A 24,229-nucleotide genomic window follows, 5' to 3' on the forward strand; every position below is an offset into this window, starting at 1 on the left:
TCACATAAATCAATTTGGTTAAAATCACACTGTTTCTAAAAACACTCCCAAACATACCCTAAAAATCATGTGATAAATTTAGGAGGCATATCAATCCAGTTAATAGTTAAGTAGCGAAATTACATTTTGGAAATAATTAAGTAATCTTAAGATTTAAAGGAGTGATGGAAGAAGTTAGGTGAATGTATTGGGTAAGTAAAACAAAATATAATGGTTAGGTAGAACACACAAAAAGTGGATGTTTAATTATGTAGTGAAGCATAAAGATTGTTGTGTTTTTTAAAATGCAACTAATTCCAAGGTTAAGGGTTATTAATTAATATATATAGAGATAAAGAGCTCCGATCCGGCCATAATACAATGTTTTCAAGGCTAAAAATGGCAAATTCAAATTCAGAAGATCAATGGTACAATTTAACAAGAAGTGGAGTAGTGTTGGGGATGATAACATGCTTGATCTGGACATGGATGATTGTTCATAGATGGAACCAAAGGAAGAAGACGACAGGTCCTAAAACATGGCCACTCGTAGGAGCAGCAATCGAACAGTTTCAAAATTACCACAGAATGCATGACTGGATTTTGGGTTACCTTAATCTCTCCAAAACTGTTGTTGTTCCTATGCCTTTCACTACTTATACTTACATTGCTGACCCTGCTAATGTTCAGCACATTCTCAAGACCAACTTTGCTAATTATCCAAAGGTACAATTGCCCTTCCCCAATTATTCCCTACTTTCCTTTTGGGTGGGTTTGATCTTTCTTTTCCTATTTGAAATAAATAATACTTAAATGCTTCTTGAGCTACACTTATTTTTACGCATCCCACTAAATTGTCTAATTTTATACTCAAATGACAAATTCACTTTACTTATTTTTCAAAATGTTTTAATTCTCTGTGTGCGTGTGTGATGAGAGTGAGATGCATAAGATGCATTCTAGTATTATTATTATTTTTTAATATACATGTACTTTTTTTTTCTTTTTTAGTTTTATTTGGTAACTAGATTTCAAAATATTAAACTTACGTTCTTAAATTTTGAGTTTGATTTCAATTTAGCTCTTAGGTTTCAAAATATTATAATTTTATCCTGGAGTTTGAATTTTATTTCAATTTGGACTATAGGTTTCAAGATTTATACATCTAATTTTAATATCGATTTTTCACTCAATACTCATTTTCAGTCTTTGATGCTAATATGTATTAATTGAAAATAACTATGAAGTGAAATTTTAAAATTAATTTTACTAGTTATGAATGGAAATTAATTATTTATAATTATTTTAAATTAATCAATAAAAAGGTAATAATTTTTTAGTTAAAATTTAATGTCAAGAGTGTAAATCTTGAAATCTAGAGACTAAATTGAAACAAAACTAAAATCTCAAGGGTAAAATTGTAACATTTGAAAACTTAAGGTCTAAATTGAAATCAAACTTTAAACTAATCGAAGGATTAAAAGTGTATACCTTCCGAAATTTAGGGATTAAAACTGTATTTCTCCCTAAAACTCAGCTCATTAATTACGAACAATCAAAACAACATTTAACATGGTATCAAAATTTCATATTTAATTACGAACAATCAATTCTTTCTTTCTTTCTTTTTTTTTTTAAAAAAAGAAAGAAAATATCTGAGAAAGTAATTTTGGTGATAATTATTATTGAAGGGTGATGTGTATCATTCATACATGGAAGTGCTTCTTGGAGATGGGATCTTCAACGTAGATGGAGTGCTGTGGAGGAAACAAAGGAAAACTGCGAGCTTCGAATTTGCATCCAAGAATTTGAGGGATTTCAGTACCTTAGTTTTTAGAGAGTACAGTCTCAAGCTATCAACTATTTTAACACGAGCCTCTTTACACAACCAACAACTTGACATGCAGGTGACTTTATCAACCCCTTTTTTCTTTCCTTTTTTCAATTACAGCAAATACAAGGTTATATATTGAAACTTTTAGTACCAACTAAATAAGGTCACGTTACCCGTTTACTAACCATTTAGTTTTTTGTTTTTGTTTTTGAAAATGAATTGTACTAACACTTTTTCATCCTTAAATTTCTTGTTTTGTTATCAATCTTTTGCCAATCTTTTCAAAAACTAATCTAAAATTTGAAAACTTAAAGAAGTAATTTTAAAAAATGTGTTTTTGTTTTTGAATTAACTAAGAAATTATGAAATGGGATATATATATATATATATATAATCCTTTATGTTTTTACTTAGAACTTTATTAACATACGTATTGGAATATATTTATTTTTCCAAATTTAGATATTATAAAGTTGAATTTTAACAACTTGTTTGTTTTGGTCTTTAAATTTATTTGATTTAACTTGATTTTAGAGTCAAGTATAAATTAAAATAATATTCAAATCTCCAAGTTAAATGTGTAACATTCTTCCAAACTCAAAATTTAACTTCAATATTTCATGTTAATCAATCAAAGTGTATAAAAAAAGGAAAAAAACGATGCAAGAAAATATAACTACTTAATAAAATTGAATGGCAAGTTGAATACTAAAAACATTAATAAATAATATAATAATTAAAATAATAATAAACACTTAAATGTATGTTAGTGGACAAGGGGAATATTCAAGATTATGAAATTATAATTGGGACAAAATAGTTAAAAAAATAAATAAAAAAATAAAAAAAGATGTTAACCACTTTTTTAAGATTAATTTTCAAATATATAAAAATAAACAAAAATATTTATAAATATAGTAAAAATTTACTATCTATCTGTAATAAACTGTAATTGACTACTATCTATGTTTATCTGTATGGTAGATAGTGATATTTTTCTATTATCTGTTAATATTTTTAATAGTTTTTCATTAATATATATATATTAATATATTTTAAATTGGGTGTAGGAATTGTTGATGAGAAATGACTTTGGACTCCATATGCAAAGTGGGATTTGGGTGTTGAAATTGGATCATTGGCTCCAAATTTGCCAGAAAATAGCTTTGCTAAGGCTTTGACACAGCCAACATGATAGTCACCCTTCGCTTTCATTGATCCTTTATGGAAAGTTAAAAGATTTCTGAATTTGGGATCTGAAGCTCTTCTCGATAAATCCATCAAAATCATTGATGACTTCACCTATTCTGTCATTGCCACAAGAAAAAAAGAGATCCAAGAAGCTCAAACCACAAGCAAAGATGCCAATAAGGTCATTTAACTTTATCATGCTCCTACTTTACTACCCTTTACTTTTAGTATATTTATTTTTACAATTGCTTGTTTATCAAATGATAAATTAACTAGATACAAAATTCAATTTTTAAAGAAGGAAAATTATCACCAACAAAAAAAAATGTCAAAACTATTTACATAAATAAGGAAAAAAAAACGGATAGACATTGATGGACTTCTATCCGTTTTTATCACTGATAGACATTGATAGATTTCTATCAGTTTTTATCACTAATAGACATTGATAGACTTCTGTCAGTCTCTATCAAATAAGACTAAAATTTTACTATTTCGTATAAATAGATTTTTTATTTTTTATTTTTGAAAATCTCCCTTGAAAAAAGGGTCAAATGGGTGAAGCTTATTAGACTCCTAATTGAAAATTTAGAATCTTAATGAAGTTTATAAACTAGTCTATTCGATAATTTTAAAAGTTATCTAAGATTTAAATAGATAAAAACCTAAGAGTTTAAAAATTAAACTCGTAACTTAAATCGTCTATAAATAAGTTTCAACTACTATTATTGTGGTTGTTATTTTCTTGATAATGAAGTTGGATGAATACAATAGTTGACAAGAGTATGGAATTAGATCCATTGGCAATCATTTAAATTTGATGAAATATTATAACTATATGTTATATAGTAATTTTGTTTTTGCTTTTTGGTCTTCAAATATAACGGTGGCTTATTGATATATATTTTTTAATATTTTACTTTTATGACCTTGGCTGAGATTTTAAAAATATTACAATCTAGAAAAGAGTTTTCTAAGGTTTGGAGCATTTAGTCACTCTTTATCTTAAATTAGTTATTTTAATCTTCTGGTTTCTAAAAATAAGTTTGTAAGGTTCTTCTACAAATAAAACCACTAAATTTAAATAGAAAATGATGTGATAAGATACTTGAAAAATCATATAATTTTCAATATTTTACTCATCTATTTTCCTTCTCACCTCTTTCTCCCTTCCTTATTGTTCTCTCTTCCAGAACGATGAAGAAATCTCAATAGAAAACCCCATTTAATCAATTCTACCGGATAATGGGTTTCTACACATCAATATGTATTACAACAATTCGAGTTTGACTTACAAAAACTACCAACGAAAAGAACAAAAGATGGAAACAAAAACATATTGCACGGAGCATCAAATACTGCAATTGAATTTGTTTTCATTGAAGGGTAAACATTATAAGGATTTATAGATAAATAAAATCTAACAACCAATGCACTAACTTCTACCACATCTTGAAAATCTCCTCTATCATTCTCAATAAGCTATTAGATTACTCACTAATTTTCAACATTTCTCCTTAGTGTAAACTTACAGTCTAACAACACCAATTATACTTATGAATTGCTCTTCTCTATTCAAGAATGTCTCTAACTTCATTATGAGATTGATGAGGTTCATCTTTACAAAAATCACCCATTAAAAAACAAAGTATTATTTAGTTGTACCTCATAATCAGATAAATAATTAGATTGTGTTCTTTGTCTAGAAGACTTACAAACAACATTTTCAGTACCTTACCTCAACATTCTCTCCAAGATTAACATTAATGCTCTTTTTCATTTGATACATCATCAGTAAAGAAATACAACAAGCGAACAACATCGCCTTTCTTTGAATTTGCATCCATTTGATATGATGAAACCTCGTCAAACATCACATCTCAAGAAACAAAAACTTCCATTTTTTTTGGATCCACACATTTCCATCCTTTCCTATGGGTATCATATCCAACAAAAAGACAACGTTTTGTCTTTGGATCTAATTTAAGACGTTTACTCTTTGAAACATGAAACATAACAAATTGACCAAAAAATTTGAAGATAACTCACATTAGGTCTTTGATGATATAGTACCTAAAAAAGAGATAGATCCAACCCTGTCGCTCCGAGTCTAGGAAGAGGACATGAATGAGCCGATATCACATTTGAATGAAAAGAATCTTAAGGACATGGAAGTATGGTTAAGAAAGGCTTAATTCAAAGTTACCACCTATACCAACAAGGTGCGATTCTTTTTCAGTGACTCGATTATAAGAGCTCCAAAATTAAGTGTGCTAATTTTCTTAGCATAGTGAGGACAAAACATGTTGAAAGGACCTGTGTTGGTTTGTGGGGTGACTTTCACTCTTAGAAGCATCAAGACAAGCAAGGATGACATTGCTAGGTCATAGGGAATACAGGCAAACGTAAAGATCATCAGGTATCGAATCCGGATTCCGCATCCTAGTCTAAATCCTGAGTCTATAATGACCATAGCATAACAACCAGAATAGTTAGGTCTTCTAGTTGGTCTCATCAAATTTGAATGAACTAACTACAATACACTAATAGATTTGTTATTTGAATTTGAAAAAGGAAGATGATGCGAATCCAAATTGACAACCAGGATAAATCACACCATGATGTATTTCCTTAAAGAAAGGATACCATTAAGAAACTTCTTCATAGAAATTCTTTCCAACGACTGGTAACCACTATTACTCAATTGAGCAAGCTAAAGTGTTGCACCATAATTATGACTCGTCTTTTCAACATATGAATCATTTACAGACAAGAATAGAGAGATTCTTTCCTTTTTCCAGTTAGAAAAATAGCACATTTAATTTCTTACCGTTGAAAATCATTTTTAGAACATTTAGACCAAAAAGAATATACTATCTAGAGTTGGTAATCCGAGAGACAGAAACCAAATTCTTCTTTAAATCTGGAACATAATAAACATCTTCAAGAGAAACAACAGCAAAATTCGATGCAACATTCTCAATATTAACATGCCCTTCTTCATTAACGGAATAAGTTTGCTTGTTGTTGCCAAGTATTTGTTTCATTAATGCTTTTGAAAGCAAGTTTTCCAATTCAACGATAGAAGGTTGATTTACCCAACTTGTATCGATGAAATAAACAACATAAACTCATTTCACAATCCACAAATAATATAAAGATGCAAATAAACATCACTAATAGGCTTCTCTTTGTTCAATTATGAAATTCAAAACACAAAATCATAACTTTTAGAAAATATTCTAAAATTGAAAAATTACCTTGAGCCGTTGTGGCAAGTTCATTCTCCAAATACTCCAATTTTGTCGTATTCTTTTGAGTGAACAAAATTTCAAGTGTGTCTCACACTTTCTTTGAAGAATTCTCATCATGAATATATTCGATATATAGCTTACCAATAGAATTTTGAAAAGCAAATAATGTTTTGCCACACTTGACCTTCCACTTCCTCATCTTTCTTTCGTGTCTCAGCATTCTCCAAAGTATCTTATGGAAATGGATTATCACAAGAAACAGTATCTCACAAATCTTGTCCTTGTGAAAAAGTTTCCATACATAGCCTCCAATAGCTATAATTATCGTTGATAAGTTGACTACACAAATATTGTTTCCATCGTTCATCTCCACTGAGTATTTAAACTCAAGCACAAAATCAAGAATCCGAGCACTCTAATACCACGTAAAGAACAATAATAAACAAAGAGAACGAAAGATGCAAACAAAAATATATATTACACAGTGGATCAAATGCTTTAATTGAGTTATGTTTTCATTAAAGTGGGAACATTATAAGTATTTATAGGAAAGATAAGAACTACAAACGATAAGGACTTTTCAAGGGTGCTTACAATAAAATAATATTTATAATTATCGATCTAGCCAACCTATACTATTGAGTATTAAAAGTGGCATGATCGGGTCGAACCACAACCTAAGATAAAATCTCTCTAAAGTAAATTTATTAAGGAAAATAGTAAAAGAGGAGGAGCATTTGACAGGATATACTAAATTGTAGAACATTAAAGTGCGAAAAATAAGATAGATTGGAGAGAGAGAGAAGGGGATAGCTCGAGATTATCTTTGCCGATTAAGAGATCGTTGGGCTATTTATGGATTAATTCATCGATTTATCATAGTAATTGGGTTATTGGGTTATCTAATTAACAAGCCTAATCAAGTAATTTGGTAATGCTAATCAGACTCCTTTAATAGCAAATCGAATTGTAATGCAATGTCAAAATTCTAAATTAACTAAATAACCGTCACACTACTAGTTAATTGCATTACTCTTTGATTGATTAGACCATTAAATTAAATTGGTCAAACCTAATGTCTTTCTATTCCTAAGGTTTTGTTATCTTTCATTATTATAGGGACCTTGGTTATGCTAGAGATTGAACCATAACTATAACTCCACTTATTTACTACTCAAATTAAGCATGCTTTCATTACGAAACCTAGTACACATGGCAAGCATACACAACCTACACTTTGAGATGACTAATCTGTCACATCAATTGAACATACATTGCACATGAATTCAAACAAGGAGTAGAAAACATGATGAGATAAAAAAAAAAAAAAAAAACCTATAGATTCCATCAAAATCTCATTAAATCCACAAATAAATTCCCAACAAACCTCAAAATTGATGTTTAGGGCCTAGCCGGTCATTGAATCTCAAATCCCGATGCCATAATCTTCATTACAAAGAAAAATCTAAAGAAATCTCATGGGTAATCAAGAATATCCACAATTGGGCTTAGAGCTCCCAAAATCGCCTAGTAACTCTTCTCTCTAAACCCTAAAAATGAATTAAATGCTTTTATAGACTCGTTGACAATGCTATGACGCTGCATCTCAATGGGCTAAGTTTTCGTAGCTCCAAATTTGCGACAGTCTCGTAGTGCCAACCCATCTTCTGTCTTTGTCGGTAGTGCCTTAGGGGCATTTTCGTCATTTCTTCTCCTTTGAAGTCCCAAATGCTCCTCTAAATTCCTAATAGAGAACTGCTCATAATGTTCTAGAATACTAGTAATGCTTGAAGTCCTACAAATAAAGACATTTAAACTTATTAATCATTCTAAACAAGCGAGGTTAGATGGATTAAGATAACTTATTTGGAAACTATCAACTACATTCTCCTTCCGTCATTCCTACTAAATCATTAAGTCACTTCCCTCCAATTTAAAAGACACTACCTAAAATTAAAACCACTAACTTCAGTTTAAAAAAATAATTTAAACTACTTACAAATTAAAGATTGCACTAATTTTAAACACCCTCCTTTAAAAAAATGACGTTCATTCAAAATGTAATTGTCAAAGGCGTCTTCATAGTCGCGAGGCTCTTATTTGCTGTTGCTGTCACCGGTAATCATTACTTGACGAAATTATTCCTTCATCAACGTGCGTGATTTATTTTCTAACTCTAAATTATGTTTTTTATATGGTTTTATAAGCATTAACTTGTTTATTATTTCTCATCTAAAACAATTTATTATGCTTTAAGTGAAAATTATATAAGTCAACGACACACAACTATAATTCAGACTAAATGGCATCAATATCCTGAAAAATAAAAGATGGAGAAACTCGTTTTTTAACGAAAAATGTGTGTGGCTAGAGAGAGTTGGGATTTTCAATCGATTTGGTAATGGAGACGGAGGAGAGAGAACAAGAGACAAAGGAGAAAGAAGGGAGAAAAAGAAAATACCAAGTGATTTAACACATTAGTTGTTTGGTCAATATTCTATTTAAATTTAATAGTTCTATTTGTAGAGGGACCTTTTAAATCTACTTTCTCTATAACTTATAGACTAAAACGGCAAATTTGAAACAGACACTTATTATTCAAATCTCATGGATCAAAAAAATATTTTTCTCATTTTTTCTATGCGAAACAAATTTGTTTAATTTCTACATACCATTTTAAAAATTCTTTAGTAATGAATTCATTAGTAAGAAGTGAACTCAACGGGATCTAGGTTTAGATAAAATGTTGTGTTCTCTCAATTGCACCTTTGGATGTTTTCCATATATTTTGTGCTATAAATCACCAAGTTAGAATATCTCTACATTTTAGGCTACTTTCCATTCTTGTGATTTTTTTTATATGTACTCTAATACCTTATTAGTAAACACAACACTTCAATTCAATAAAATCTACAAATATTATAGATCCTATTGAATGAACTGTGTTTACAAATAGGATTACAAGATTACACATATTACACAAAAGAATTACAAGAGCTAGGGAGTCTAATATGCTAATTTATAGGAAATATTTACTATAACAATGTGAAAGAAATTTATAGTAAATGATAGAAACATTTAGAACAAAATGTTGTTATAATGAAACCCAATCAATTTGATTGGGTCTTTACAATTTACTTTGAGCTTTTTTCTTATTTTGTTAGAAAATAAAAATTTGAAGATTATATAGAATTTGAAATTCACTAACTTATGTTATGCTATAAGCTGACAGATAAAACATGACATATTGTCAATTTATTGAGTTGGGCGAAGACCCAAACAACAACTTCACAAACAAAAGCTTAAGAGATGTTGTTCTTAACTTCGTGATTGCTGACGTGATACAACAGCTGCAACCTCTTCATGGGTATTTTATAGATAATGACTCATTCTCATGTAGCCGACAAACTTTACTCAGAGCTCAAAAGTTTCGAAGAAGAAAGAGCTAAAGAAGACAACATTTCATTGCTTCAATATCAAACAACTGATCTTCAATCTATTTGAGAAAAGAGTAATGCAGTTTTCGAACTCCTTAATTATGATTCACTTGCTCGATTACATTATCTGCATGCCTATCATCACTGAGACACTTCGTCTTTACCCTGCAGTCCCTCAGGTACAAAACTATTACTAGTGTTAAATCATTACAAGTAAGGTCATTTACACCGTTGAAAAGTAATCCATCAATGGTAATATAAAAATACCCAGTTGATATATTTGTTATTGTTTACCTGCTTTCCGTAATCGTAATGAGATTGGGGCCGACCTTAATCAAATCTATAATCTTATTGAGGAATAAAAGATGTTCAATCTTGATTGCAGTTGAAAATTACGTAGAACCCACTACTTTATCGTTACGATTATCGTAACCGTTACAGATATTGTTACTGTAACAATTATAAAAATTATAAATTTGCCACATTTATTTCTTACTTTTACTGCTACCATTACACATTACTATTACCGTTAAGGTCAAATAGTATCGATAACAGGTAACAATAAAATGTAGCTGATTCATAATTCTAGGTAAACGCAAAAGCAATCCGATTGTTATTTGCGATTCAGCCTATTATGATTCGTCTGTCAATGAAATCTCATTCCTATTATACCAATTTTCATTACGGTTTGATAAACGTGACCTAAATTCCGTTTTCATCAATTTTATGGGTTTTAATTGTTGTTTAGGATCCAAAGGGAATTTTGGAGGATGACATATTGCCAGATGGGACAAAGGTAAAAGCTGAGGAATGGTGAGTTATGTTCCTTACTCAATGGGAAGAATGGAATACAATTGGGGTTCTACTGCAACTTCTTTTGACCTGAAAGATGGCATTAAACAAGGCATTTTCCACAATGAATCTCCGTTCAAGTTCACAGCTTTTCAGGTGATTCCATTATTATTTATTTTTTTCTTGAGAATACCATTATTCAATTATATATAATTAAAATAAAAAGAAAATCATACGAAATTAAATGTTCTGATTATAACCATTTCGATTTCTATTTTTGGTTTTTAAAAATTAAGTCTATAGACTTACTTCCACCTCCAATTTTTCTAATTGTTATTACATTTTACCTAGGGGTTTCATGGTTGGGTGTTCATGGTAGGGTTGAAAGACTTTTTAGACCCAACCCAATTGTTCGGTTGTAATTTTAATATTTGAATTGGGTTGATTTGGGTTAATCAAATCTTTATATTTAAATTTTGTTCTAAAAAAAGCAAAATGTAAATATATAAAATCTAATTTAATTATTTTTTAATATTGAATTAAGATTAAACATCTCAATTTCAATTTATATAGTGAAAATTATATTATAAAGTGCAAAAAAAACTACTTTTAAGAGTTGTTGAATAATAAATTAGAAAAAAATATTGAATTAAATAAAATTAAATCAATATTATGTATAAATAATTGTATTTTAAGTAATAAAAAATATATTTTTGTAAAGTTAATAATAAATTCGGGTTGGTTCGGGTTGGTTTGGGTTATATCAGGTGACCTATGAAACCAACCCAACCCATAAAAATTTTTATTTATTGAACCAACCCAACCAAATGAGTTGATAACACAACCAAATTCGCATGAATGGGTTGGGTTTATCGATTTTTTGGGTCATCAGTTTTTGAGCACTTCTAATTTGTACCAATGGTTTTAAAAAATTAAGCCAAAATTTTGAAACTAACAAAGTAGAATTTAAAAACTTGTATTTATTTTTAGAAATTTGCTAAGAATTTAACTAATGTACTCAAGAAAGATACAAATCATTATAAGAAATAAAGAGAAAAAAGTTAATTTTAAAAAAATAAAAACAAAAACGAAATGATTATCAAACGGGACCCTTAATATGAAACTTAAGGTGAATAATGGTTTTGCATGCAGGTGGACCAAGATCTGCATGGGAAAGACTCGGCATATCTACAAATGAAAATGGCTCTTGCCATTTTGTGCAGATTTTACAAATTCAGTTTGGTGAGTGGGCATCGAGTCAACTATAAGAATGATGACTATTCTCTCCATGGCCAATGGTTTGGAAGTTACCGTAGCTCTACCTCTTCTTAAAATCACTCTATTTAATTGCAGTTTCATGAACAATCAACCAAAAACATGTAATAAATCTCACTACAAATTTCAACATCATGATTCCATTTCATGTTCCCATATGTCATTTTTTAAGAAACAAACAAAGAGAAAACCAGAATAATGTGAAAATGTTGAATGATATTATTTCCTGTACATAGGCTCATATATAAAGCAACTGTATATATAAGGAAACGAACAAAATTTCAACATATTCCATGATTAAAGAGGGAAATTTTCAAGCAGTTAGTGGTAGAATATTGGATGAATTATACAACAAACCTAACATACCTCCTCAAACGAGTGAGTGAAATGACCACTCGGAGTTTGCCACGAAGTTCCGCAAATTTTGCTTTAGAGAATGGTTTGGTCAAACGGTTAGTAACTGAGGATACATAACGAACATCAAGTTGACGTGCTAGAACTTTATCACAAATAAAATGAATATTTAATTGGCAGACGAGGAAAAAGGCACTCGTGTTATCATACCAGAGGATGGATGTGCAAGAAAGACGAAGGTCAAATTATGTGAGTAAGGATTCAAGCCAACAAATCTATGTTGTAATTCGAGCTAAAGCTCTATATTTGTACTCTGTACTCGACGAGCCACACTATGTTGTTTTCTCGAGATCCATATCGTGTATGTGTAAGATATTGGAGTGTACCTATCAAACTTTTATACTCAGTGGGATTAAGAAGAAGATCTCCATCATAAGCTGATGAAAATTTTCCAACAACAGTAGACTTGAGGCTGGTTTAAGGTACTGGAAATTCAATTTATGCAACAAATCAACGATGTATTTACTCTGGCTAAGGATAATAAACCTTCTGTAGTTCGGTATACGTCAAAGCCAAGGAAGAAACTCAAGTTACCATATCGTTTAACGTAAATAATCAATTAAATTCACCAGTAAACTTGGTAATAACATGACGATCATTTAATGTTACAACAATATCATCAACATAGACCAATAAGAAAATAATAGTGGTTTCAAACTTGAAGGAAAGAAACGAGGTATCATCCTTAAAGTTGCAAAAATTCCAGCCACATTAATTTTGAAGCAGTCATACTAAGTCGTGGGACTTGCTTTAGTCATATAGAGAATGATTCAATTGACAAACAAAAGGTAGGATATTACACCTACAAATCCCTTAGGTTAGGCTTGAAGAGAATCGAATTTTAGTAGAAGCGATCGATCATCATGCCATTAATTTTGATTAAGAATTTCAAATATAGAGAAGGCAATAAAAATTTAAGTGTGCTTTTCCTATTTTGTAAAAAATGAGAGATGTAGAAAATTTACCTTTTGAAGACCAATTCTTCAAGAAATCCTTCAGCAATTTTCTCCCATGAATGGATATACTCTTTCTATCAACAAGAACACCACCATTTAGCTTTCCCTGCTATTCTCTTGGCAAGGACTTGGTTTGTGGGAACTACTTTTGGAAGACTAAGGGAAGAAATTGTTTTACAAAGAAACATTTGAGAACTCGCTTCACACTTAACTCTGCAGCCTAAACATAGACTTACTAATTAAACTCAACTCCAAAATTTGTTAACTCCACGTAAATTTTTTACCAACTCAACTTATTAATTCAAGCCTCCGCACCAAACTCATACTTAAATAATTTCTCAATTTTTTTAGACTTAAAAAGGTCTATTTGGAAATCTTGAAATCAAACAAACACCCATCTTAAACTTGAATTTCAAAAGCTCTGATCAAAATCACCTTTTACAATGTAAAATAGAATTTCTACTTTTTTCATTCGAAATAGGGCACCAATCCCAACAAAGTCCTCTCCCATTTTTCCTCTAATTAGTTAATTAGCTTAACGTAAAACTCATACTAGCACTTTCTTGCAGATCGATCTGGACTTACCATTGTTGCTATGCAATCGTAGTATTAGGAGTATAGTTTCAATAATTTATAAATTTATTTGATTAATAGAGGTTTGTAGGCAACAATAAATCTCTATCATCGAATAATGAATATGTTTTTTAAATACAAATTGAAAATTCAAATCATAGTATTTCATAGTAAGATTTATAATAGTTTGACATTAATTACTTTATTAAGCACCTGTCGAACAAAACAAAACTTATATAAAAAATACAAATACTTTTGGGAAAATGTAACAAATTTTACGAGAAAATAAAAAATGATTTTTGAATAATTATTTTTTTAGACAATCCCAATAAGTCCTAATTCATTTTTTTTATGTTAGAAAAAATCAAATGACATGTTTAAAGAAACATTAGCATTTTTATTGTTTTTTTAACCCCATATTACAAAGATAGCAAAAAAAAAGTGATATTCCATATTTCATATGAAAAATGTAGATAATACATTTACATTTGCTTTTAAAAAAAATGTTGTTAAAATTTTCTATGCTATGCTTATGAATAGTGGAACATACAAATGCTTTAAACCAATTAACACACGTGCATAAATTAACCTAAAATTCGACATAAGATGCTATATCAAATTTTAAACTCCTTGATGACGTAGTTATTTTTTGTACATATTTTGAGTATACATCACTAATGTGAAATATATTGTAATTTTATTGTTTGTATGAAACAATATTATTTTATCTACCCCACTCCAATGATTACAAGAGGAAATTAGAAAAATATATTGAAGTTTTTAAGTTGACATTCAATTGAGTGTTGAAATTTCAAAAAAAATATGTGTGTAGTCAAATGTTTGACTAAAATGTTGAGTAAACAAAAATAACCAACAACTATTATACTTTTTTTAAGATATAAAAAGCTACACTAGATACCTCACTTGATAAAACTTAACATAAATTACTAACTAAACTAACTCCAAAATTTTTAACTCCACATAAAATTTTTATCAACTCAACTTATTAATTCAAGTCTCGCACAAACTCATACTTAAATATTTTCTTCAATTTTTGGAGACTTAAAAAAGTCTATTTGAAAATTGAAATCAAACAAAACACCCATCTTAAATTTGAATTTTTAAAAAATTTCGGACCAAAAATCACCTTTTACAATGTAAAATAAAATTTCTACTTGAGCAATTAAAATGCTTACATACTTTTATTTGAAGTACTTTGAAAAAATTGGAGAAGAAACTATGGAAAAAAATGTGATTTAACCTATATTAATTTTGAATTCAACTAGAGAATATGATTTTTTTTTTTTTTATACAAAGAAGAAGAAATTATAGAATATGAATTCAATGTTGGCCATGTCAAAATCGAAAGCATGATTCACTCTTTACCATACCAATTAATTTTTTTTTTTTAAGATAAATATATTTATTTCCAGCTTTAATGGAGAGTGTTTTCCATTTGAAATAGGATTCGTTTGTTATTTATTACAGCCAAGATACATAGTGTAAAATTCCAAACGGCCAAAATTTCGAAAACCTAGTCCGAGAGATGTTTGCAGGGAAGAAGACGATGCTCCATGCGCTTACCGATCATCGCTTATGCCTCCATACACAGGAAGGAGGAACCATTTTCCTTCTCTGCTTCTCCAATCTCATCTCCGATCCCCTCTCTCCCACAATTCACGTCTCCTACGCACTCTCCCAGTTCTCTCATTCCTCCAAACCTTCTCACTTTCCATTCTCACTTCATTGTCACTCCCTTCGTCGCCGCACTCTGCTCCTTCAATGATGACGCCATAACTCGCCAAGTCACTGATCTTGTTCGTCACTCTTGTAATGTTACTGAAGTTAACGGTGATGGATCTCTTTGTGACGATTTATCGCCAGAGTTTCGGATCGGCTTTCTTCTGGCGCATTGTCTTGGAGAAACTCAACCATTACAAGGCCAAAATTTTGAAACCCTACCGATCATCGCTAGGCCACCGATCATCGCTCTGTCTCCATACGGAGGAGGGAGGAACCATTTACCATTTGCCTTCGTTTATTCTCTAACTTCAACGAAGCTCAATCTTATTCCCTTCACTTCCATTCTACTTATGAATCAAGTTTTTTCACTTCGAAATGCTCTGAAGATGCCAATACTTCAGAAGAAATTGTCCATCAAATTTTACGTTTGTAGCCCTCCTATGTGCTGTTGTTGGTCTAGATGACACAAAGTTTGGACAACAAGTTTCACGGTCTTGTTCTCAAGACCAACTTCGTTTGGAACGTGTTTGTGGGAAATGCATTACTTAGATTTCTACTCAAAGCAGGACCAAGTGGATGAGGCACGGAAGCTTTTTTATAAGATTGCAAGAGTTGGATGGAATATCATATAATATAGTCATTACAAGCTATGCTTGGAATGGGCAATTCAAAGAATCATTTGATCTTTTCAAGGAAATTACAGTTTACTAGATTTGACTGGAGGCAATTCCTTTTGCAACACTATTGAGTGTAGCTACAAATAGTCTTAATTTGAGGAATGGGTTGGCAAATACATTGTCAGGCAATTGCAGTTGGAGCAAATTTTGAAATGTGGTAGAAAATGCTTTGGTTGACATGTATGAAAAAATGTGATCTCTGTCAAAATGTGTCAGGCAATCGCACACCTCAACATGACCTTACGTCCATCGGTGAGTTTTCTTTGCTTGTCTCGACCTTTTTCTTATGGGTAGGTAGATTTTCTTTTTGTCTTTCCTCCTCGGACTTCTTCATCTTCCCCGTTTGGTTTCCATCGTCAATTGAACCATAAAGAGTTCCACAGGTCTGAGACATTAGAACTATATCAATTGAAATATAGAATGATTTGTCAATTGTAGATTTGTTACAAACTTGAAATTGTCATTCCATTTTTGCACTTTAAGTTTCTCGCAATTACTCCTCCCGAACTTTTCTCTTTGTCGTTATGCGCTTACGATCTGCATATCACATTTGCGATTAGCAGTTCGTTTTAGGCACTCGCCTTCATGTCCATGGTTCTCGTTCTCCCATTGCCCAAGAAGAAAAATAAAAGAAAAAAATAGTACTCCCAAGAAAGAACGAGCATTGATACCAATTTATTAGGATACTTCCTAATTAGAGCTCTTAAGAATGAGAAAATTCAAGAACACTCAAATATGGAAATATGCTATATAGTATATAATTAAAATTAACATGACAACCTAGCCTTACGAGAGGACTAGTCTCTCCCAAATTTACCAAATGAAATTCCACAAAATTTGACACCCTCTTCCCAACCCACTCCCTCTATTTATCTATAAAGCACTGACACTCCTAAGGTGGCCAAGTGTCGGTGTTGGACATGTGTCCGACATGCCACGTCCTGACACGTCGCCGACATGTGTCCAATACGCCTTATTTTATTTGGTTTTTAGGCACGCCCCGACACGGATGACACTGATGGGCACGGCTACGACACGTTCAAGACAATGGACCTGCAAAAATTAAAATGAAAAAAACAATGAAACTGTCATTTTTAAGCCCATAGGCTTATAATATCAGCCCAACCAAAACTTAGTTTTTATGGTAAATATGTAGAACTGACTGCACAATTTATCTACCATATCGCATCAGGTTAATTTTCTTGAAGGGATAGAAAGCTTTCACTTTTAGAATTTGTTAGTGTGAATATGGTGCAGTCTTGATGCGAAGTGATTGCCATTTGAATGCAATTCTTGATTTAAATGCATTTTTCTTTTATCAGGGTGGTTTTGATATGAAATGCAGTGGGAGGGATAAGATTGAAACTCCAGATTAGGTGAAACTCTTTCTTCCCAGAATTTTCATTTTGAGACGTCTTAGTTGTAGTCAAGGCATTAATTGACAATTCGGTTCTATTTTCAGTTTAAGCAAACCGAAGAAACTACTCATAAGCTTAATTGGTGGAGATGATTCCAACACAAATGCCTGTCTCCTCACTGAAAACTTTAGGTATTTTTCAGAACTATGAAATTTGTTTATTGCGTCCCTCCTTTTTGCTCTCTCTCTTTCACACTCTCATTGTCATATATGGATAAGCTATTATATGTTATTTTTATTTCAAAAATATAAGGTTGAGTAATTAATTACTCTAGGGTACCAGTTTTTTTGTGTGCAAGACTCTGTTATCTATATTCCTCTTCTTTCTGTTGTTTTCAAATTAGGAGTAAGAATTTGAAAACCCGAGTGATTGGTTGCCCAAAAACTATTGATGGTGATCTCAAATGCAAAGAGGTCCCCACAAGTTTTGGATTTGATTCTGCTTGCAAGGTACTCATTTCTCTTTTTAACTACTTTAGCATTCATATTTCGTTTGGACTCAACTTTGGTGACTGTTGCAAAGTTGAAGTAGTTTCTTGAAGAATTCAAGGAAAAAATGGAATGTCGCATTCATGAGATGAGACTCTTAATAGGCTCTGTTGATGTTTATGTAGATATATTCATAAATGATTGGTAATGTGATGGTTGATGCTCGATCTATAGGAAAATATTATCACTGTAAGCATTTTGCTTAATGAAATTGAAACTAAAAATAGTTATGATGTGTTGACATTTTCACAATAACTCAATTATTGACGTTACCAGTATTTTAAGTTCAGATATGTCCACTTTTTTAAAAATATATATTTATAAATAAATAAATAATATGAATATAAAGACCATCTCGTTGCTTCATCTGTAAACAACAGAGCACTTCTCTCTGCTCAATTTTATTAACCTTCTCTATGTGATCTACCTAATGTGAGATTGTACTTTTCCATTGTTGTGATGTTGATACCTTTTTGTTTCTCACTCAAGTTTCAAGTGTATTATCATATGGCATTAACAGTGTACATCCATAGTTGGACGGCTTATGGGTCGTGCTGCTTCTCACATCACACTGGAGTGTGCTTTGCAAACTCATCCAAATATTACTATTATTGGAGAAAAGGTAGCTGCTTTATTTAAACTACTTAAAATAGATACCTTGAGGAAATTTATCTCCACATGCTTTACCAGATAGAAATCTTTGTCAAGAAGGGCATTTACCTCCACATGCAACCCTAGGGTTGTTTATTCTCTTTGAGGACTAGATTTTGTCTCAGTAATAACTAATAATCTCTGCAACAGATACTCTCATGTAACCATGAAAATTGAAATTGTTGAGTCAGTTAAGGTGCATATAATGGGCGGCCAATTCAAGGGGCAGTCACATTTCTTTGGGTACTGATTCTATTCGTGCTTGAACTTTTGTTGTTTTAGTTCAACGCTCCTGTTTAATAATTTAATGATAACACACATTATATTTAGCACTTGGGTAGTAGGCAAATAAGTTGAGATCTCAAAAACATGCATGTTGGTAAATGCATTAAGATCTTTTAGATTCATATTTGATAATTAGGGGGTACCAAGTATCTAGACTTCCATTATGAACTCCTAAAGAGAATGGCCAATCAAGTGATGGGTTAGGCTTACAGCTAATTGACTTTCAAATGTAAACTTACAAATGGTACGAGCGAATGGCCACGAGATGATACGAAAAAAATTGTACTTTGCTGGTTAGTGCTCTGTGTGTTGTTTCTGTTTATTTCTTCTTTTGACTTATAGGTACGAAGGGATGTGTGGTTTACCCACGAACTTTGATTCAACTTATTGCTATGCTTTGGGTTACACTGTTGGAGCTCTCATCCATTCTTGAACTCTTGCAAATGAATTGATAGTTGATCAATATGTTGAGTCATTTTCCCCAATGAACGTTGGATTTCTTTTATTGTTTTCTTTATTTCCCCCAATGCTACAGGATCTAAGTAATTTTGTTGGATTCTTTAATATGTTTTAATCTCATGATGGGTATAGGACTCATCCATTGATTCTCTTGAATCAACCAATCATGATCGTGTTTCATGACCAAAAGAGTAATTTTGAGTCTTGAACATTTTTCTTTGGGCTGTAAAAATCCATTCTTGATGATTCTTTAATTCATCTAGTTCCCAATCTTTATGTTGATATCTTGAAAAATGGGTTTGATTGGATCTTTGGACCTTTTTCGATATTGTTGCCTTCTTATCCCACCCCAAATTGCCTTAGAAATATCATTGGAGTCACTAGAATCACTAGAATTAAATTTCTAATGTAGATAATGATAGGTGCTTTGAGAAAATCGAGCATGGGCAAAATTAGTATGCTGGAATTCTTCTTTTGAATCACTTGAGTCAGAATTCCAGCATTGTTTTTTGAAGTAAATTTGATTTTCTTGCCTATACCAACTGCTGATTTTTTTCTTGGACATCTTCTGTGATCGATAATAGTCCATTCTTGCAAAATCATGATAAATCTTCGATTTCTTCTTTCTTTCTTGGAATTTCAAGGGTTCCCCCTAATTAGATGTTAGTTATTCGACAATGAAGACAACTCACAAAACTCCCTCTTGTGATCGACGTCACCAAGAGTTTCTTGGAGTTCCACTGGCGACAGTTAATGTTGGCCCAGACGGATGCTCTGGTACCAAATTGATGTAGCCTAAAGGAGATAAAAAGGAGAATTCTCTCTAAGAATCAAGATTATGAATATTTTATTAGAATGAATATAGTGTTTGATACAAGAGGGTAAGGTCCCTATTTGATGAAACAAAGAGAAGAGAAGAACACAACGTTTTACGTGGAAAACCCTAAAACAGGGATAAAAAACCACGATACAATCACTCTTTTTGTTATTCTTTTCTATGTTTCATACAAGAACAGCGCACAGATATACATAGAGAGGTAGGAAACCCTAATACAGACTAGGGCAAGATGAAACTACTAAAACGCCCTTAGGGTTCAAAAGTGAAGTCCTTTTTTTATTTTCAACACTCCCTCTCAAGTTGGGACATAGATATTAATAAGACCTAATTTGTTGACATAAAAATCAAGACTCTGTCTTTTAAGTGCTTTTGTCTGTGAAGATGTCTATGACCTGTTAACTGAAAGAGATGTATTGAATGTAGATACTGTCACTATCCAATCTTTCTTTGATGAAGTGTATCGATTTCAATGTGTTTGGTTGTATCATATTGAACCATATTATTTGCTATACTTATTGCAGCTTTGTTGTCACAGTAGAGCTTCATCAGTTGATCACAATCCTAACACAGATTTGACAGAACTTTCTTTAACCAGATTTCTTCACATATTCCCAGACTCATAGCCATGTATTCTGTTTCAACACTGCTTCTAGCAACCACCCTTTGTTTCTTACTTCTCCAAGTGACAAGATTTCCCCACAAAAAGGTACAGTACCCAAATGTGACTTTTTGTCTACAATAGAGCCTGTCCAGTCAGCGTCAGTATAAGCCTTAATACCTCGTTTGTCAGTTTTCTTGAATATCAAACCCTTACTGGGAGTAGATTTTAAATATCTTAGGATGTGTTCAACAGCCTTCATATGCTCTTCATATGGTTCTTGCATAAATTGGCCGACCACACTGACGACGTAGGATATGTCTGGTCTAGTATGGGATAGGTAAATTAGTTTCCCTACTAAACATTGATATCTTTCTTTATTAACAGGAAAGTTAATAGAGTCGCCAAGCTTGGTATTGACTTCTACGGGGTTATCAACTTTGCATCCAGTTATACCTGTCTCTTTTAGCAAGTCAAGTGTATATTTCCATTGGGAGACTGAAATTCCCTCATTTGATCGTGTTACTTTGGTCCAGACTTCTAGAGGTTAGTGATCTCCTTTGATATTTCACTAGAGGTTTGTGGTACATCTCACCGATGGCAGGTCGGGTTAAATTATTCACTAGATCATCCATGATTAGTAGAGGTTTTTGCATGTCTCACTAGAATGTTGCATTTATTAGACATAAATGTTTAGCTTGATCCGAGTAGTGGGGTTACTTATTGAGTATTTTATACTCATTTTTTTTCTTTTAATTTTACGTTTTCAACCAAGAGCAAGGACATACATGCGAATGACAGAAGGAGTGATTGTGCCATTGGGATCAGAGATATGCTTCCGCTCATGTTTTCATGTTTTAATCTTTTAAATTTCAGTCTTGATGTTTGAACATAGAGTTCTATTATTTGAAAATTTTATTTACAAAGCTTCATGAAATTTATTTTGAATTTATATTTCAGGGAGACCCCGACAAAAGATTTTTAGTTATTTAGATTTTACTAGAGGTTTATGTTTTCTTCGGGATTCACCAGAGGTTAATGATCTCCTTTGGGATTTCACCAAAGGTTAGTGATCTCCTTTGGGATTTCATCAGAGTTTTGTGTTTCCTTTGGGATTTACCGGAGGTTTATGTTTCCTTTAGGATTCTTTATATTTCAGTTTAATCTCTTTATTGAGACTTTTGCATGAGAATCAGTTTTCTTTTTTAAGTCACTCACTGGGCTAGCAAGCTCACCCCGTTTTCAAATGTTTTCCTTTCCCCCAAGTAGCAGTCAAATCCTCGGGAGGTAGCTCTACATCTACTCTGCCACTAAAGGACAAAGATATATTAACCTATCTGTTAGGTGGTTACTGTAATCATTGAACACATGTGACAGTTGTTCATATAGGGACTAAGGTTTTGGGCCTCGGGACTTGTGAAACTTGTAATGTAATCTCTCTAAATATATTGTGTGTTTAAACTTAATGTATTTGGCCTAAGAGGCATCCGCTGTGTATGAGTTGCGTGTTGGTAGAAGAGTTATTTTCCGCTAGAGTTATTAGGCAATAAGTGTCAACAAAAAAGGGTTGATAACTACTGCAATCATGTCCTCTCCTAGGCTCAGAAAGTAGATTGGGACGGGGTGTGACAGCTTGGTATCAGAGCATAAGTTCTGGAAAGGTTAAAGAGTTAGTTGATACCATTTGGTATCAAAGCATAGGATTTTGGGTGAAAGAGAGAGAGTTCATGCATTAGATTAAGTCCCATAAGTAAGTCCCTAACATATGTACTTAATAACCAGGCAAAGATGTCGAGGAAAGTGGCAGGCTGAGCAGACAGACTGAGGAGAGGAATGTTGACCCTACAGCGAAGGCCCTGAAGTTAGACATAACCCAGATTCGAAGGGGAAGAGAGTTAGAAACCCAGTAGAACAAGAAACGACTTCTGGAAATGAGTCGAATACCCCATGAGTAGATGTAGATCCCCAGATGGAGGATCGAGTATTTGATAGAATCACCCAGAGATTGGCTGCTAGTGAGGATCGATTTAGACCGATCTAGAAAAGAAATTCAGCGTCGAGAGGCTGAAAGCGTTAGGTGATACGATGTTCGATAGAGCCACAGATCCAGTAGATGCTGAGGTCACTTGATTGAGAAATGTTTAATGTTATGAGATGCTCTGAGGATCGTAAGGTTGGGTTAACGACATTCTTATTGCAGAAAAGGGTTGAAAAATGGTGGGAAGTAATAGAGGCCAAGAGAAGTAGTTCAGGAGCTATGACTTGGCCTAAGTTTAGACAAGTATTTGAGGATAAATACTACCCTAGTACTTTTAAAGAAGCAAAGAGGGAGGAGTTTCTTAGGCTAACTGACGGTTGCTGAGTACGAGCAAATATTTACAGAGTTATCTCAGTATGCCCTTCTGATTATTACGGAAGAGAAAGGGAGATGCAGGAGATTTGAGAATGGCCTAAGAAGAAAGATATGTACACCCGTTACCTCTACAGTTAATTGGGTGAATTTCACTCAGTTAGTTGAGACCGCTATCAGAGTTAAGCGGAGTGTAGCAAGGCTAGATACTCCAGCCAGGTGCGGAGTAGTTCATGACTATTAGAGAAACGAGAGGTAAGATTTTTAGACCCCCGTTCTCTGGACAATCAGGTATAAGAAGTTTTGGAGGCATGAGCCAACAGGATTCAAGTCGAAAAAGATCAAGACCTGCAGCTTGACCGAGTGGTAGGTCGGTACCAGGTCATGCTAGCGAGTTAGTAGCTAGTACAGGAAGGAGACCAGTATGCGTAAACTGTGGTAAGTGCCATACAGGAGTATGTTATGACGATAGGAATGTGTGTTTTCAGTGCGGACAAGCGGGGCACTTCAAGAAAGATTGTCCCCAGCTAGGTCATGGAGCACAGGGTGAACAAAGAGGAGTTATCCAAGTTGTAGACTAACCTAAAGCGACCGAAGCCAAAGGTGAGGGATCCTGCGCAGCTAAGCAAAAAGGGGTAACTGGACGACCCCAATTGCAACAGAAACAGCGGCAACAACAGGGTAGAGTATACGTTGTGACACACCAGGAAGCGGAAGAGGCTCCAGATGTTGTAACTGGTACGATAACTTTATGTAATTAGTCCGCTTATGTATTATTTGATCCTAGTCCTACGCACTCATTCATATCTAGCATGTATGCATTGCATATAGATAGAGTGCTTGAGCGTATGAATGAGGATTTATTTATCTCTACGCCTATAGGAGATATTCTAGTTGTACATGAGTATTACAGGAATTGTGAAGTAATTCTTGGGAATCAAAGTTTATGGGTTTCCTAAGTAAACACTATGCCACTATAGATTGTTTTAAGAAAGAAACAGTGTTTAGTAAACCAGG

At 32.6% G+C, this 24,229-nt stretch overlaps 1 long non-coding RNA gene and 1 pseudogene across 1 annotated transcript; both read left to right on the plus strand.

Moving 5' to 3' along the window:
• The first annotated feature begins 378 nt into the window (after window positions 1–378).
• LOC120079157 lies at window positions 379–17,501 on the plus strand (annotated as a pseudogene).
• A 118-nt stretch (window positions 17,502–17,619) lies between these two features.
• Window positions 17,620–18,871, plus strand: LOC120080316. The gene is made up of 3 exons (XR_005482469.1): window positions 17,620–17,674; window positions 17,887–17,992; window positions 18,565–18,871. It is a non-coding gene; the product is annotated as an uncharacterized LOC120080316 (long non-coding RNA).
• Window positions 18,872–24,229: the final 5,358 nt, after the last annotated feature.

This window comes from Benincasa hispida, chromosome 6 (assembly GCF_009727055.1).
Source record: "Benincasa hispida cultivar B227 chromosome 6, ASM972705v1, whole genome shotgun sequence".
Lineage (NCBI taxonomy): Eukaryota > Viridiplantae > Streptophyta > Magnoliopsida > Cucurbitales > Cucurbitaceae > Benincasa > Benincasa hispida.